Source organism: Mustela erminea, chromosome 17, assembly GCF_009829155.1.
Source record: "Mustela erminea isolate mMusErm1 chromosome 17, mMusErm1.Pri, whole genome shotgun sequence".
Lineage (NCBI taxonomy): Eukaryota > Metazoa > Chordata > Mammalia > Carnivora > Mustelidae > Mustela > Mustela erminea.
Window position 1 is genome coordinate 64,120,321 of NC_045630.1, and position 14,404 is coordinate 64,134,724.

A 14,404-nucleotide genomic window follows, 5' to 3' on the forward strand; every position below is an offset into this window, starting at 1 on the left:
CAAAGAAATTTTGTTTGTACTTAGTTTTTTTTTTCTTAGAAAGGTAGCATATGACATTATTCATATGTAATTCATTCCCAATTCCTCTCTGAGTCAAACTGCCCTCACTCATTCATCTGTTTTTTCTGAAAAGATGCTCTTTTTCTTTCTAAACTACTAAGAGATAGCAAACAAAAGTGTTCTATGTTGTCTTGTGTTTCCAATAAATATTTCTTTGCAGACTCCCCACACCCACCCACACACACACAAATCTTATTATTTCTGAAAATGCATGATTAAGAATTCTTTCTCTGACTTAAAGTTCCGTCTACTGCTAAAATATTAAACACAATGCTTCCTGATTAAATGTGCCGGATTGACCGCACAGGAAAGGAAGCACAGTGAACAAGGATTTCAATAAACTTTAGCGAGATAAATTAGATTGCGGATTGTTAACTCATTTAGCAGGGCAAAAGTTTCATTTCATAATGAAATTTCATTTCATAAAGTGCCTGCACAGGAAAGATGGATGAGAAGTGGGCCACATTGTCCCCATGGGGCCCTCAAGTAGGACCAACAAGCCCTGTGGAGCCAGACAGGCAGGAATGAGACAAAAGGCTCCTGCACAACACACAAAACCCTCAAGATCAATTTTCTTGTTGTGGAAGAGAGCTGAAGAGTGACACTACACCTAAAGTCAGAACTGGATGTTATATTTTAAAAAGAAACATAATTGGTTAAGGAAGAGTTCCTACAAATGTGATAGACAAGATTAAAAAAAAAAACCTTCAGGAAAAGGGGGTTATAAATTAAATATAAGGAAATCCTCCAGCAAGGAGAATAAAAAGAAAAAAATAAATTGGGAAACATGAGAAATTAGAGGATAAGGGACACCTGGGTGGCTCAGTCGGTAAGCAGCTGCCTTTGGTTCAGGTCAGGATCCCAGCATCCTGGGATCGAGTCCCGCACTGGGCTCTCTGCTCAGCAGGAAGTCTGCTTCTCCCTCTGCCTGCTGCTCCCCTGCTTGTGCTCTCTCTCCCTCTCTGAAAAATAAATAAAAATTCTTTTAAAAATTAGGTATTAGAGGATATTAGATATTGGAGGACATCTTATTAGATATTAGAGGATAAATTCTACAGGTCCAATACCTCACCAGACTTTCAAAAAAAAAAAAAAAAAAGAGCAAGAAGAATGAAGGGGAGGAATTTATCAAATAAATAACATGAAGGATTTCCCAGAGTTAAAATACATGAATCCCAAGTTTGATATCATCCCTAGAAGCCAAAAAAATTAATGAAACCTGTCTCATATTACAGAATTTTTTCATGAAATCAGAATAGAGATAAAAGAACCTCAAAGCTTATAGAGAAGAAACAGTACACGCAGAGATCCACCTTGCATTGGGTTTCTCAACAGCCATATGGGAAGTTAGAAAACGAAATCAATGCCTTCCCAATCTGCAGGAAAATCTTTTTCAACCTAGAAGACTGTACCCAACGAAACCATCTATCAAGTGTGGCGGTAAATAGAAATATTTTAAAGTATGCAAGGGCTCGATAAATTTATGTGTCACGCACCCTTATTTCCAAAAGTCCCGGCGTATGCTCTCCGGCATTGCAAGGGAGTCAGCCGGCAGAGAAGACCTGCAGAGAATCAACATAGTAAAGCCATCAGAGACAAAACCGAACAAAAGCCACGAAGCAGGCTTAGGGACCCAGTCCGTGAGCGAGGCGGAAGGGATGTCTGATGTGTTCAAACATCTTGAAAACACAATTGCTGTGCATCTGACAGATCCTTTGGAGCATTTGCACAAAATAGCAGCAGGTAAACAGAAAGCTAAGCAAGGAGAAAAAAATGAGGAAATTAACTCTAATTTAAACCAGAGAGTTGTATATCAAAGAAAGCCTAATCATAGTTCACTGTCTGAAGCAATTGTGGGGTGTATTTATATACGAAAATACTGCAAATGCCAGTATTGATGTGATGAACTATTGTGCTATAATCATACTGAGAGGTTATCAGAAGGGCAGAGGGAGACTCTAAGGGAAGGTATTAGAATCCCTTACAACCATACAGAAAGTTAACAATGCCTACAACTGACAAATCAAAGACTGTATCTATATATAGAAATACATATATATGAAAATATGGAAATAGATACCAGAAGAAGCTACAAGACTTTAAAGGTTTTATTTTTTTTATCCGTCCGAAAGAGAGAGAGCGAGAGAGCGAGCACAAACGGGGTGAGGGGCAGGGGGAGGGAGAAGCAGGTTCCCTGCTGAAAAAGGAGTCGCGGATCTCGGGATCCCAGCCCCGGACCCTGATCTGAGCCAAAGCTGACGCTCAAAAAGCTTCAAGAATTTAAAGTGGCTACTTCGGGGGTTCCTGGGTGGCTCAGTCAGTTAAGCATCCAACTCCTGATTTTGGCTCAGGTCACAATCTCAGGGTCATGAGATGGGGCCCCATGATGGGCTCTGCTCTGAGCATGGAGCCTGACTGGGATTCTCTCTCTCTCTCTCTCTCTCTCTCTCTCTTTCTCTCCCTCTGTACCCCTGATCCCACCCAACGTGCGTGAGCACATTCTCTCTCTCTCAGATAAATAAATAAAAATGAAGTGGTCACTTCCAGAGAACCTGTTCTCTGGGAAGAGGTTGAGTATGGGTGGGGCTGAGGATTGTTATTTTTTAAAAATAATCCTTTGGGTATCACTTAATTTTCTAAACACATCAAGCAAGGTCAAGATTAAATCCGTCAAGTAACATTTTAGTACTAATGAATTTATCAGACACTGTTTTCTAAAAAGCTTTTGTTGGTGTGAGATCTGAAGACTGTGTATGGTATATACACACACACATACATGAAGAAAGTTTCACTAATTTCTATAATCCATGCTGTTGGCAATATTTCTAGGACGTGGTCCGGGGCCCTGCCCTACCCTGTCCATTCTTACCTTACTCTATGGCCTGTACCATTTTATCCACACCTAGACCTTTAATCACTTTCAGTAAATGAAGGACCCCTAAATTCTAACTCCAGCTCCGACCTAGAATCTAGTCTGACCTTTGTTACTAACTAGCACTGTGACTTACTTTGAGACAGTCCCCTCTGGCCCTCAGCGGCCTCATCTGTAAACTGAAATTGCTCAGGCAAAGTGATGGCAGAGGCCTTCTGCACGTGGAGGCGATGACAACACAGACACGTTTGTGTGGGCCAAGCTGCGGCAAGACCGCCCCGGGAAAGTTGACCTGGAGTGGGAAGAGGGCTCACAGAGCCTTCTAGCTGGCATTTGGGGATAAACATACATATCCCAACATTCTAGAACCTCCAGGTCCCCGTTTAGTCTGAATGCCTGAGCATTTGAAATTGCTGCCCTCTGCTGTACAGAAATAAGCGTACCAGGGCGGCTACCAAGGCCTCCAGCAACTACAGCCGGGCCAGGACAGCCCCCCAGGGAGGCCGTTGACTCACAGGAACTAGCTATACTGCGCTCAGAAACTAAGTGAGAAATCAAGCCCTAAAAATCTGCTTAAGCAAATACATTCTGCTCCGGGGCTTCAGATATGACCTCATGGTTCCTGTCGAGTCCTGCTCACCCCAGCCCCCCTGACAGCAGGGCGGATTAAGGTAGGATGCTCGGGGTGGCCAAGGGCTGCTGCCACATTCCAAAGGACTCCAGACGGCTCCAGAAAGAAGTCCCCTGGAGTGCCACTGTATGGATACAAGGATAGAAGGGTGAGGCAAAAAACGGCTCTTTCCAGCAGAAGCTAAGTGAGCCAAGTACTACAGGTCTTTGCGTTTGATCGCGGTTCAGATACTGTCCTCTCTCTGGGAACAGACCGCCCAGCCCAGCAGTTGGTCTTACAGCTTGATTCTCTGCAGGGGTGGAGTTTTCAACTCCCACCTGCCACCCAAGGCACAGATCGACGGTTGTGCCTTTTTCTTTTCAGTCCCCAGAGACAAGTTATCAAGATTCCCACCCCATTTCCCAACAGCTCAATAAACGGGATTGAACAGAATTTAGTGTCCTCGGGGCCCTTCTCTGCCAGGACTGACCAGTGCCAAATGCGGCCTGCCAGATGCACTGGCCCTCAGTTTGTGTTTTATGAACAGTGCACAGATGTGTGCTGAGAGCACAGTACAGGGAGAGAGAACTGTATGAGAAGAAGTTTTCCACTGAAACAATTACGCTTATCTAAATATAGCCCAATTCGACTGTTGATTAGTTATTCCCAGAATTGCTCTGGTATTCCCTGCAAACACACACATACACACACACACACATTCCTATAAATAAAGAGGAAATGTAGCGTAGGCTCAAGAACATGGACTGATTTGGGGTTGGTGTTGCATAACCTTGTTGTGATTCCCTTGTCTCACACTGACTTGAGCATGGCTCTGGTGACAGCCATCTGGTCCTGATCATCATCGGCTCTCTCTCTCTCTCTCTCTCTCTCTCTCTCTCTCTCTCTCTCTCGGTGCTTATGACCCTTCCTCCTTTGGGGCTGCCGGCCCAGCCAATCTCCTACCAAGTTGCCTTTCACTTGAATTGCTAATTGTGAAGTTCACTGAAAGCAACTGCTCCCCCTCTGTTCTATCAGCTGTTCCCATTCCTCCTCCGTCCTGAGAGCGGAAGATGCAGCACACGACCATGTCATTCCTCTTCTCCTTCAAAAGCTATAGCTGGCGGATACGGCATTTTTCAGAATGTTGTTGCGGTCCGGAGGAGGAGGGCCAGGAAGCAGAGCAAAGTAAGTAAAAGTCTGGATTTTAGAGTCAGATTGAGTTGGGATTTTAATCCCTACTGTGCCACCTACTAAGTTATGGAGTCACAGGGAAGTTATTTAAACTTTCTCTTTGATCAGTGGAGTATTTTTAAATGTATTTTAAAACCTCAAAATATACAGGAGAATAAAATTCTCCTATTTTTCTTCTTGAAAAATATTTTTCTTCTTGATGTATAAATTCAAAGAGTGAAATGAACAAATCTTAAGGGTTCGGCTTGAATTCTTACAAATACATGCCCATCTATAACCACCACTTGTCAAAATATAGAGCATTTCCAGCACTCAGTAGGCTCCCTTGTACTCTTAACTCAATAGATATGCCTTCTGTAGATAATACTCTTCTGACCTTCTTCATCACACTAATTTTGCTAATTCTTGATCATCATAGGTAAATGGAACAGTATAGTACGTACTCTTTGGGTCTGACTTCTCTCTTCCAACATTATTCCTAGGCAATAGGCTTAATTTATGTGTAGATTTTTAAGAACCTACTTAACTATTTTCCAACATGGTGGCACCATTTATATTGGCACCAGCAGCGTAGAAGGGTTCCACATCCTTGCCAACTGTTGGTATGGTCAGTTCTTCTCATTCTAATAGATGTGTCATGGGACCCCATTATGGTTTTCATTTCCACTTGCCTAATAACTAATGATGCGCAGCACCTTTTCATGTGCTTGTTGGCTATCAATAATATATCTTAGTGTACTATCTGTTCAAGCTTTTTATCATTTTTAAAATTAGGCTGTTTTCTTATTATTGAGTTTTGAGAGTTCTTTATGTATTCTGGGAACAAGTTCTTGCCAGATATGTGACTTGTAAACCTTCTCTAATGATCTATGGTTTGTGTTTTCATTCTCTGCCTGTCAAAGAACACAAGTTCTTAGTTTTAATAAATTTTTATCTTTTTCTTCTATGGACTATGCTTTTGGTACTATAGCTAAGAAATTTTGGTCTAACCAGAGATCACAAGATTTCCTTCTGTTTTCTTCTAGAAGTTTCAAAATTTGGGGTGTTATATTTAGATCTTTGATCCATTTTGAGTTGATTTTAATATATAGGATGAAGAAGAGATAAAAGTTCACCTTTTTGACTTATGGATACTAATTTTTCCAGGGTGATTTATTAAAAAAAGACTATTCTTTCTCCATTGAAATGCCTCAGCACTTCATTGGAAATCGACTGACTATATATGAAGTCTATTTCTAGACTTTATTCTGTCCTATTGACTATTTGTCTACCTTGTCGTCATTACCATACTGTCTTGATTACTGTAGCTTTAGAGTAAGTCTTAGAGTCAGTTATCCATTCGCCACCTTTATTCTTCCTCTTCAAAGTTGTTGAGGTTTTATATTTCCGTATATACTTTAAAATCTTCTTGTTCGGGGCGCCTGGGTGGCTTAGTGGGTTAAGCCTCTGCCTTTGGCTCAGGTCGTGATCTCAGGGTCCTGGGATGGAGTCCTACATCAGGCTCTCTGCTCAGCAAGGAGCCTGTTTCCCCCCTCTCTCTCTGCCTGCCTCTCTGCCTACTTGTGATCTCTCTGTCAAATGAATAAATAAAATCTCTTTTTTATACTTTTTTAAGATTTTATTTATTCATTTGACAGGCAGAGATCACAGGTAGGCAGAGAGAGGCAGAGAGAGGGGAAGGGAAGCAGGCTCCCTGCCTAGCAGAGAGCCCAATGTGGGGCTCGATCCCAGCACCCTGGGATCATGACCTGAGCCGAAGGCAGAGGCTTTAACCCACTGAGCCACCCAGGCGCCCCAATAAATAAAATCTTATAAAAACAAAATCTTCTTGTTCATTTCTGGAAAAAAAAAAAAAAGGCTGCTAGGATGGACAATGATTGGGATTAAGTTGAATCTACAGATCAATTTGGGGAGAATTTACATCTGAACAACACTGAATCTTCTGCGTTCTTGCAGCCTCAGGAGAGTTTGAGCCACAACCATCCAGCTAAAGCATTCCATGGATTACTAATCCCTAGAAACCATAAGAAAATAAATGTGTAGTATGTAGCAATAAAAAAATAAATAATAATACAGACACCATTAAATTACACAGAAACCGTTTGATCCTTTCAGGTCTTGTCTTTAGGCTTTGCTAGGTCAGACAGGAATTGCATTTAGTCTAGGCAGGTCCCTTCTTGGTACTCTATTCCAACACCTGGGAATTATGAGGCTTTCCACTCCCGACACTATTCAGTCTTTTCAGACAGTTCTTTCTTCAGCCTCAAGTGTTTTGCTTTTCACCATTTATTTTCTGTTTTTATATTGAAGTAGAGCTGACACACAATATCCCATTTTTAGTGCACCATTTAGTCATTCAACAATTCAGACAGAAAAAGACAAATGTCACATGATTTTACTTGTATGTGGAATCAAATAGTTTCTTTACACACATATATGTAGTTCATATTCAACTGAATATTCTAAGGGGTGCTTTTGGAGACCTCCAGCCTTTTCAAGCACCTCTCTCCTCTAGTATGATACCCTAAGAATTCTAGCCACCTTGGCTTCCCCAAACTCCATCCTCTCAACTCAAGGAGACGGCCAAATATTTCCTGGTTCCTCTGTGTTGCGGTATGACCTAAAAATTCTCTACAGGAAGCAACTCACGACAACCACAGGGCTTACTTCATTTGTGCCCTGTCTTCCAGGGATCACAGACCTTCATTGCCTGATGTCTGATGTCTTCAGTACCACTGTTTCATTTATTTTATCTGGTTTATCAGTTGTTCCAGATGGGAGCAGCAAATCTAGTCTCTGTTTATTCCATCCTTCATTAGAAATGGAAGTTCCAGTAAGTTTCTCTTAAACTCCAGAGAAACAGAACCAAAAGGATGTGGGTATGTAGAAATTTACTTTAAGGAATTAACTCCTGTGAGGACGGGTTAAGGCTAAAATCTGTAGTGTAGTCCAGCAGGCTGGAGACCCAGGGAAGAGCCAATATTGCATTTCAAGTTCAAAGGCCATCTGTTAAGACAAGAAATCCTTCTTGACCAAGAGAAGTCAGTCTTTGTTTTACTAATGTCTTCAACTGATTGGACAAGGCCCATCTACACAGTGAAGACTAATTTGCTTTATTCAAAACCCAACAATTTGAATGTTAAACTTACCCAAAAGACCCCCACAGAAACATCCAGAATAATGCTTGACAAAATACATGAGCACCATGGTCCAGCCAAGTTGATACACAAAATTAACCATCACGGTAATATTCTAAACATAAATAATTACAGAGACACCTGGGTAGCTCAGTAGGTTAAGCATCTGCCTTTGATTCAGGTCATGATCTCAGGGTCCTGGGATTGAGCCCCACATCATCAGGCTCCCTGCTCAGCGGAGAGTCTGCTTCTCCCTCTGCCTCTCCTCCAAACAATCCCCCTCTCTCAAATAAATAAAATCTTGGAAAATAAACAATTACATTGATCATTAGGAACCAAGATTTTCAGCTTAGGACAAAAAGAGTCATAAACATAGACCCAAAGAAGTATCTTATTTTTAAAAACTGGAATTAACCAGTATAAACTTGCATCATTTTTTTTTTCAAAACAAACAAGATGTATTTTCAAGCTCAGTCCTCTAAAAAGGCCTAAAACCTCTAGCAATAAAGATTCCTAGTGTCCAGATTATAGCATCTAAATACCATAAGGAACAAAGCTTCTTGGAGAAATGGATTCCTTTGGCAAGCTGGACTTCTTTCCAGTGTGGGCACCACTGAGTACCTCTCTCTTGAAAGTGCTTGCAGTCTCATTTGAAGTCTGCAGCAATTGTCCACTGCACTAGGTTGAATCACAGAGTCTGGGAACATGGAGAGAAGAGTGTGGATACCATGGTTCCCAGAGACAGACTCCTGGCGCATCCCCTGACTTCAGTCATTATTTACACTTTCAACTCAGAGGACTGGATCTTTCTAGAATGAGATCTCAGCCCTGTGGTCCTAGAGTGCAGACTTCATCACACAAGTTTGGATTTAAAAATCTAAATTTTCATTGCAAGTGAAAATGAAAATAAAGTGAAAAAAGTAAATGTGTCACAATAAATTAGTTAATAAATATATTGTATAAAATATCTAAACTGTATTAAAAAAAAATTTGTCTAGGGTAGGTCTGGAAATGTTCAAGTTGATCCTGAGACATTTTGTCACATCAGATGGCAAAGAAGCTACAAAGGAATACTAGAGTTATGTCAGAAGGGACACAGGAGCCAAATCGGAGGGGTTCACCAGCCAAAACTAATAATGTCTGTAATGGATGGAAACACATCAAACATAGCTTTGAAGAATCACTGAGCTCATAATAATATTCAGGATTAGGCAGGACTTCACTGGCCACCTTTGAAGACTGCCGGGGCAGAGCACATTATTCTGGAAACTGGTAAAAGGAAACATTCAAGCATTTATTCTGCTTCTGCTGTCCTAGCTAATCAAACAATTGATGGAAGTGTTTCTTTATAAAGAATGCTTGCTAATAAATACAAAAGAAAGTGATAGGAAAATCTCATTTTTCAGACCCTAATGAAATAAGGCATCTTGGAACCGGGGCTCAGGAGTCGCTAAGACACCAGATGGAAAGGTTGGTGGGGACTTGATGATGGCTGGATCAGGCCTACATTAAGAACGCCAATCGGGGCGCCTTAGTGGCTCAGTCAGTTAAGCATCTGCCTTTGCATCGGGTCATGATCTCAGGGTCCTGGGACTGAGCCCCATGTTGGGCTCCCCGCTCAGCGGGGAGCCTGCTTCCCCCTCTGCTTCTCCCCTCCGTGCTCGCTCTTTCAAATACATAAATAAAAACTTTTAAAAAAAAACCCTTCATTTCACCAAGACACTTACATGCCTTCTAGTGAGATTCAGTAGGAAATACACAGAACCATCTATAAAGGGTTTTTATGGGGAAAAAAGTGAACCTGAATCTGATCAAGCCTCAGATGCACCTAGTCTTCAAGAAATACGGAAAATAGAGGAAATTGTTAACATGGAAATGAAATCCAAAATCTGTAAGACAAGACTGGAAGAATTACCAGTTTTCCCAAATAAATAAGTACATATAGAGAGAGGGAGGACCCGCACAGGTTAAAAAACATTTAAGAGAAAGAAGAGTCAAGGCAACATGTCGACTTTAAAACCTGATTCAAATGGATCAATATTAAAAAGAGATGTACGTGAACTCGGGGACATTTGAACACTTGCTGGATCTTATTCGATGATTTCTGAGTCCATTCAGGCTGCTGTAACAAAAACAACACAGACTGAGTGACTCCTAAACAGAACTTTATTTCTCCCAGTTCTGGAGGCTGGGAAGCCCAAGATCACAGCACTGGCAGATCTGGTGTCTGGTGAACGTCTGCTTCCTGGTTCACAGATAGACAGTCGTCATCTTGTCGTGTCAAGTGGTGGAAACAATTAACGAAGCTCTCTGGGTCTCTTTTATAAAGACACTGATTCCATTTATGAGGACTCCACCTTCATGACCTCCCAATAGCCCACTGAGGGTTAGAGTTCAACGTAAGAATGGGGCAGGGTGGCGGTGGGTAACACACATTCAGTGCAGGGCAGAGGATGTGCAAGGATCATTACTTGTTAAGGATTTCAGGTTGTCTACAAACACACATACACACGATTCTATCTTAGATGTGTACTGCAGTATTACATCCAACACACAGAATTGATTAAAGTAACTCCATGGGGGCACTGGAGGTGCGAATGAAATGAAACAGGATTAGCCAATGTTAACTGTTAGAACAGGTCATTATTATGTTCTCTACTACTGTATATATTTTAAATTTTTAAGTAAAAAAAATAAAAAAGAACAGGTCTCTGGATTCAGACTTTGGGTTCAATTTTCCAGCTCAGCTTTTTACTAGTTTGGACTAGACAAGAGAAGTTCACACCTCATAGGAAGTAATAAGGATTAAATGAGACGATGCAGATAAAGTGCTTCAAGCAGTACCTGGCCCATGGTTAAGGGCCCTAAGATATTGGCCACAGTTATCTTCTACTTGATACTCATTCTGTTATGTTCATGAGATTTACTCTTTTTGTCGAATTTCAGACCTTTTAGAAGTATATGAATTAGGAGAAATTTTAAACTTTAAAAGAAAATTTATCAAGCCTCATTTCTATGTCCTACACATCACCTATGTTACTCTGTTTTGCAGTGTAAAATATGTACATTATGAGTTCTACATATCATTTTGTAGAACCAAACAAAACTTGCCCAGTAGAAGAAAACCTGAGAAGGAACACTTCCTGAGAAGTAGAATCACCGAGATGGAAATGAGCGCTCATGTGGAAACAGTGAGTCATGAAACTATAATAATAGACTTTCTGTTCTTACGTTGTCCTTCTAACTTGGTTCAGAACTTTGAAAACACTGTCTATATAAACATATTTGGTGTCACCACTGACTCACTGAACTTTTGGCAAGCCTCTTAGGCCTCTCATCTTTAAGAGAGTATAACGTAATCCTGGATTCATATATTCCACCAGAGAACTCCTGTTAAACCTCCTGCAGAAAGACTTTCTCTCAAAGCGCATTACCTTGAATCCATAGCGTATTTGCTTTGTACATCCCTCCAAATTAAGACATTATCATAGGTCACAACTGAGGATACTCTAAGTATCAGCCAAGGTAGAGATAACAGCATATAAGACTACATCGTCTCCTGTTCCAACACTGCCCTGTCTACATTCCATTGTCTGAAGGTACATCTGTACTCAGCGCCCCACCGCCCCCCCACCCCGACCTCACGATAGCGAGTTTCACCTCCAAGTTCTCTTGCAGCTGCACCTAACTGGTTAATGTGACTACCCTTGGTTTATTTATCCTTTGAGCCTTTACGAAAAATACAACTTTTTATCATAAAATTAGTAAGACTGCATCATCCAAAAATTCATGAAATACAGAGGAAAAAGCTACCCATCAGGCCATCACCTTACCACATCATTTTCCTTTTTACTTCTCATTCAACCTGAAATTCCTATTTTTAAGCCAAATCATTAACTTTCTCTTTCCCCGTACACCACCCTCACTCTAGCTGTAGGAAATGCTATGAATCGGAGGGGATACAATTTAGAACGAGCCCAATTAGGGAGGTTCTTTCTGCAGTCTGAGGTCTTTACAAAATGGACTCACCCCAGAATGCGCACGCGCAGGCCCCCGCCGCCTTCCCTGTGTGTGCTCTGTTCCTCAAGTGAAGCGCTTGAGGAGCGTGTCTGATTTTTCACAGCCAGAACACATCCAACTCCTTTCCCCCTCATCCCTGGCTGCTGATTTCTAAACCAAGTCATGATTCTCACTCCTAGCTGTGCTCTGGAATCATCTAGTGTTTATAAAATTAGCTGCCCTGGCTTTCACCAGACGGAGGGTCACCATGTCCAGAACTGGAGTGCTGGTTTAACTGCTCCACGAGACCCAGAGACGCCGAAGGGTTGAGACACTGCTGCGCCAGCAACACCAGCCGTGCTGCTCAGCGCCTGCCGGTGCCATCTTCATCTCGCCGCTGCCAGCGCCATGGCCTCGGCATTTCTAAGAGTAAAGCTCACAGAAGACACACCTGTTTGGTTTCCGGCTCACCCTATTCCTGGCTTCAGGAACACTGGCCTGTTTTTCCTCTAATGTATGTTCTCTTTTTTGTAACATCCATGAAGCTTTTGGCTGGCCTTCTTAGAGCAACTTTGGTGTGCATCAGAGTCACCTGGAGGGTTCATGTGAACACAAGTTTCTAGGCCTCACTCACAAATGTGTGATGCAAGGATCCCGCAAATGTGCGTTTCTAACAAGTTTCCGGTGACACTGATGTACCCAGTCAGAGGGATACAGTCAGAAAATCACTGTTGCAGGTCGGCTCCTTGATCCCACAACCTGGGCAACACCTGGCAGCTTCGATGCTGCTAAGTAGCCCTTCCCCCACAACAACCAGACTCCCTTTAATAATCCATATGTAAGTCACAATACACATCTGACTTCAAGGCAACCAAATCCAATAGATCAGAGCTCAATAATTCGAGCGCTTACTATAAGCAAAACATGGTTTTTCATATCACATGTTAGAATTATTAAGGTGCATTTTTCTGTTAGAACATAAACCTCTGATCCTAATTTGAGAAAGGCATAGTAGTAGCTCTACTCTGAAAATGACAGGGTTCTTTGTAGAGAAGTTCTGCTTTACCGAACTCCAGTTCATAATGATAGCCTTTGTTTAACTTCCACTGAACTTGATTCCTTACATTTTAGTACTAAATTATCTTTTCCTTGTTTAAGTGGGTTCATTTTATCCCCTGAACCAGAATGCAGGCTGTGGAAGAGAGGGCTGTGTGCCCGCAGTGCCGCACATGTGATCAGCATCAGCCCCCATGGGCTGACTCACCCCATCACTTCCCAACATGCCTTTCCTAAACTGGGGCTCCCAAGAGGGCCATGAAGTGCAAAAGCAACAGTCTTAGCCAGTAGGAAAACAGACTTCCAAGCCAACAGACTGACGGGTGTTTTAGTCACTCTCTTGGATTATGCGTTTTTCCTTGCCTCGTTTTACCTGGATAGCGGATGTGACCACACCATGACAAATCATCAAGAGGAAACACTGCAGACAGCAAGCTGGGGTTAGCAATGAACCCACACTGTCGCCAGTAACAGCCCAAACTTTAGGGGACAGTAGGACTAGAAACTGGAAAATGAAATTCTTTTTGATCATCTTCCTGTAAATGTCCCTAATTAATTCCTTTATAGATGTCAAAACTGGATCAATTTCAAGAAGCCAGAGGGAAACTGAGGTTCCTGACACATTTAAAGGGTGATTTCCACCAGACTCAAAGAGATTACTAACTCATATAAACTCCACCACACTGTTGTCAAATGATTCTAATTCATACTTTTATAACCATTTTACCCAATTCTGTATTTTCCGAATTAGAACGGTTGTTTAACAAGGACTCCTGAAGGTGCATCATGCTGCCACCTCGTAATTTCACAGCCGCGGGCTCCCAGGCTCTCCACCCTCACTGGACCCAACGTGCCTGGGCCGCCGCTCCTCTCCAGCGAAGCCACAACCCCCACTCCACACCGCCCGGCCTCCCCTTCCTGGTGCTGGCAGGAGCTTAAAGATGGGGGGAGGGGGGAGACCGCAGAGGGAGGTCCAGAAAAAGGAGACGAAGCGGCCCGCTCAGGTGCTACGACCCTGGGGTTCTGTCCTCGCGATCCACTTGGAGCTTGCTCTGACGGGGACCCAAACCCCCACGTCTTTTTGAGCAAGGGCAGGGACGAGAGCAGCAACCCGGGCTGCTACTGAAATAAAAGAGAAAATGTGCTGGACACGCCACCTACACCTTAGCACAAAAAATAGATTTAGGTAGGTGCAAATATCATACTTTTTAAAAAAGTGACCCTTAAAATTTATACTTTTAGAGAAGAAACACCCACCTGTAACATTCCATCTAGGGACACCTGGTCAGTGAAAGATAAAACTGGCTAATTTCTTCTCGAGACATGATTTTTAGAATTTTTCATTTATCCAGATATTAAATGTTATGCTTTGGTCAACACTTAAATGCTATATAAAATGCACTTATAAAACTCAATATCTTCATGGAAACTCTGTTTTTGGACATGGAGTACCCTTACTAATGGCAACGACCTACGGCA

General features: G+C 42.1%; 1 protein-coding gene across 1 annotated transcript in view; it reads right to left on the bottom strand.

The window, feature by feature from the left end:
* Window positions 1-6,599: 6,599 nt before the first annotated feature.
* Window positions 6,600-14,404, bottom strand: part of UAP1 (UDP-N-acetylglucosamine pyrophosphorylase 1) — a 41,378-nt gene continuing 33,573 nt past the window's right edge. The window contains exon 12 of the mRNA XM_032319302.1: window positions 6,600-6,747. The gene's annotated coding sequence lies outside the window, so the exon portion shown is untranslated. The remainder of the gene's footprint in view (window positions 6,748-14,404) is intronic.